Source organism: Palaemon carinicauda, chromosome 17 (genome assembly GCF_036898095.1).
Source record: "Palaemon carinicauda isolate YSFRI2023 chromosome 17, ASM3689809v2, whole genome shotgun sequence".
Lineage (NCBI taxonomy): Eukaryota > Metazoa > Arthropoda > Malacostraca > Decapoda > Palaemonidae > Palaemon > Palaemon carinicauda.
In genome coordinates this window covers 18,178,533-18,183,532 of record NC_090741.1, presented here as the reverse complement: position 1 = coordinate 18,183,532, position 5,000 = coordinate 18,178,533, and positions in this window count along the sequence as shown.

The window sequence follows — 5,000 nt, the reverse complement described above, 5'->3', positions numbered from 1 at the left end:
ATTCCATACCTTAATGAGCTTCCTGGACACTGTGAGTCACATCATGAAAGATAGTGGACTGAGAACACTACTGGAGTTTGTGTATGGGCCCAACACTGTCAACCATATGCTGACTGGAAAGGCGTATGAGCGAGCAGTGTGTGGCCACTTCTTAGTTGATGCTGCTTTGAATGTATCAGTGGTCAAGAAAGCATCAGCTCATGAGGCCACTCAGAATTCAATAGATGGAGTATTACAGAAGTTTGACAAAGTTCTTCGATCAGCAAAAACAGAAGTGGAAGCTGAAGACCAGGACATATTGGTAGTTGAAGAGAGGCTCAGAGATATTCAGGATCAGCTACAACAGAGCCCAAATGGAAAATTATGGGTTCAGTACATGGAGATGATGGATATCCTGTGATCTGCACTCAGAGGTCAAAGAACCAGCCAGCCAACATTGTACTTCAGGGCACTTCAAAGAATGCTTCCATTTTTTGCTGCCTATGGACACAATAACTACACAAAATCAGCACATCTATTACTCCAGGACATGGTGGACCTACAGAAAACGAATGAGAAACTCTATGACCAACTTATTGAGTCTGGTTTGTTCTTCATTAGGAGATCAGACAGATACTGGGCTGGGTTAGCACAAGATCTTGTTATTGAGCAGGTGTTAATGAAATCCATAAGGTCAACAGGAGGCTTAACACATGGACGAGGTATGGATGAAATTCAACGAACAAGATGGTTACAAGCCATGCCAGTCTTTGCTCAGATAAGTGATGAAGTAAAGAGTGTCCAGGAGAAGACTGGCACTGAAAGAAACAAAGACTTGACTGAATCCAGAAGAATGAGAAATCAGGAGGATACTTCAAAGATTTTCCAGTACCTAGAACAACATAATCCTTTCACAGAAAATGAGTATTTGTACAACATTATTTCAGGATTATCCGCACCACAGTCAAATGCTCACCTTGCCAAAGATTTTGGGAACAATATAATCAAAATGATGGAAGACCAAAATGCTGCAAACTATATCTTCAGAAAGAAACACCAAATCAAGACAATGGGTCAGAAGATAGTAACAGATGGAGTTGAAGTGCAGGTAGATCCTCAAGCTCTATTTCAGTGGTTACTTGTGATAGCCAGTAATGCTGAAATCAGCTTAAGTGAAATCATGAGATTTGAGCTCTCTGTATACCCACCATCACTGTTCACAAGCAATGGACTTCCTCGAAGTGCCACCAAATCTCAGCTTGCAGATGCCATAGCAAAATCCACTATAAGTCAAGCTGAGTCAATCCCTGATGCTGAATGTTCTGTTTTTGATGGTGGATCTTTGCTTCAACGCATCAAATGGACTGCAAGAGAAACATATGAATATATTGCATCCAAATACGTTGTTCTTCTCAAGAGAAATGGCTATCCTATTGTTGTCTTCGATGGATACAGCAATACTGCATCGACAAAATATGTGACTCATCAAAAGCGTGCTAGGGGCTTAAATGTTGCCCCAGATGTTCACCTGACACGCACTAAAGTCTTTACCTTTGAAACTAAGGAGGCATTTTTAGCAAACCATAAAAACAAACAGAGATTTATCAACTTTCTGTCTGAAACTCTGAAGGAGCATGGTATATCTACAAAGCATGCAGAGGGAGATGCAGATTTTCTAATAGAGCAAGAGGCAGTTAACATGGCAGTTGGCAAGGTAACATACGTTATAGCAGAGGATACTGCCATTTTGGTGCTTCTCTGTCATCACATGAAGTCTACCAGTCAGCCCCTGTTCATGGTATCACGGAAATCCAATATGAAGCATCCCATTTGGAACATCGGAGAAATTAGTGCACGACTCGGTGAAGAATGCTGCAGGTGTTTGCCATTTATGCATGCTCTGTGTGGATGTGACACCACGTCAAGGTTAAACAAAATAGGAAAGGGAGCTGTACTGAAAAAACAGTGTTCTCTGCGAGTGTGCTGTGCCATTCTTATCTCCCAGCTCAACTCATGAGGAAATAAAGATAGCAGGAGAACGAGCAATTATTCAGATGTACAGCTCTAACAGTGATTGTGCAACTCTTGATGACCTGAGAAAGAAAAAGGTTCAGGGCAAAGTCATCAAGAGTTTGAGAAGTGTTGATGTGAAAGACCTGCCACCTACTAGTGATGCAGCAAAATATCACTCATTCCGGGTTTATTATCAAACACAATTCTGGCTAGGTAACAGTGATATTAAACCTGACGACTGGGGCTGGAAGAGAAATGGAAGAAATTTAATTCCTTGCACGATGGACAACAGCTCTGCGCCTGATGCCTTGCTTAGAGTAATCAGATGCAAATGCAAAGGCTTTTGTGAAACTCAGCACTGCTCATGCAAAAAACACGGCTTATATTGTACGGATTTTTGTGAGGAGTGTCAACCTAGCACTTGTATTAACATATTAATAGACGTAGACACTGAACATGATTGATTTAGTTTGTGAATGTATTTTGAGCAACAATGATTGCATTTTTTTATTTCTGTTATTTTCAAACACCGTCAAGAGCTAATCAATAATTTGATGTTTGTCATTTTAGTTAATCTTGTATATATTACAACAATTGTAAAACCCAAGTAAATTGCAAAGGGAATTTTCTTCTTGAAATGTTAAGTGCAGCTTTCATTTTAACCAGGGGCCCAGAGAGGTAACGGGTGAAAACTGATGTCTGCAGTAATTTCCTGGAGACCATGCTTTTTTGAGTAATCAATATATATATATATATATATATATATATATATATATATATATATATATATATATATATATATACATATATATATATATACTGTATATATATATATATATATATATATATATATATATATATATATATATATCTATATATATATACATATATATATATATATATATATATATATATATATATATATATATATATATATATATATATATATATATTTAAAAGTGGAAATTTTAGAGGATACTTCTATTCACACAAAGAGAACGGCCGCCATTTCTAATACGGAATTACGCAAACTCAAAATAGCTGAATATGTCAGTTTCTTTTTACTCTGGTGTTCAAATGACACATTCGTGCATAGAATAAACTATGGCAATTTGTTTTACTGAACTTTCTATTTTTAACTGATTTCCATGAATTAAAATTGTCTATTTTTGTGTGTTTATGCTTCTTTTGCAAAATATCAAGATATAATGGAAAGTAAATCCGTCATAATAAAGAAAAATTGTCACTTTAAAGGATCACTTTTATGACATTTTACCGTAAAGTTAGTAGTTTAAGATATATTTAGGTAAATGTGAGTACAAAGTCGATTTTCCCAGTTTCTCCAAAATGTGTGTATTCCAATTCCGGGCTTGTTTGCGCAAAAAAATTCAATTTAAGGGTAAATACTTAGGGAGACAAACATGTGCAGAATTTAATTCTCTATCTTTTTGGCACCAAACCCTTTCACCCGTACGATTAACCGTTTTGGAAAAAAACGGGAAAACATGGAAAAATGTACCCTCCAAAAACGTTAAAAGTGTGATTTTCACAACTTCAAAATGGCCGAATTTGTCCCATTTTGGATATGGTGTTCCTAAGAGTCCATATAACATGTTCATGCAATAAAACAAAATATTGCATTTTGTTTGACCAAATAACCTTTTTTGGCCTATTTCCCATGGACTATTACCCAGATGACTCTCATGTCCAGTGCTAACCTAGAAGAGGGATGCATGATGTAAATCCACTGACGTGCCATTGTTATGACAATTATTTCACATTATTTATTATCTGTTTAATACTCCATTTATCTGCAAATTTAAAAGAAAAAAAAATACATTTATTTTAAAGAAGGTATGTAGGATATGTTCATATATATATATATATATATATATATATATATATATATATATATATATATATATATATATACATAAATATATATATATATATATATATATATATATATATATATATATATATATATATATATATATATACATATATATATATATATATATATATATATATATATATATATATATATATATATATATATATATATATATATATATATATATATATGGTAAATTTTGCACATTTAAACGTGTTTTTCATATTCAAATAAGCCATATAAATTTTTGATACATTAATGTCTGGATTCTCTTAACGACCTCGGGATCAGTGCCCCAGGCGAAATTACACAAAGACAAGAGCTTGTGACCGGCCGGGAATCGAACCCTGGTCGGCAAGCTTGTATAGACAGTGACTAAACCATTTGGCCACGAAGAAAGATAAAAGTCAATGACAATTCTTCTGTACTTATACATGTCGAATTCAGGTGTTTTGTACTTAGAATTGAAATCAACCCATCTTCACCATCGTAGCTAATTGATAGTCTGTTACTTGGCATTCGATTAATGATAAATTTTGCACAATAAGACGTGTTTTTCATATTCAAATAAGACATATGAATTTTTGATACATTAATGTCAGGATTCTCTTAACGACCTCGGGATCAGAGCCCCAGGCGAAATCACAAAAAGACAAGAGCTTGTGACCGGCTGGGGATCGAACCCTGGTCGGCAAGCTTTCTTCGTGGCCAAGTGGTTTAGTCACTGTCTATACAAGCTTGCCGACCAGGGTGCGATTCCATGCCGGTCACAAGCTCTTGTCTTTGTGTGATTTCGCCTAGGGCTCTGATCCCGAGGTCGTTAAGAAAATCCAGACATTAACGTATCAAAAATTTATATGACTTATTTGAATATGAAAAACACGTCTAAATGTGCAAAATTTATCATATATGTATATAAATACATATATATATATATATATATATATATATATATATATATATATATAGTATATAACATATATATATATATATATATATATATATATATATATATATATATATATATATATATATATATATATATATATATATATTTGCTACATTAATGTCTGGATTCTCTTAACGACCTCTGGATCAGGGCCCTAGGCAAAAT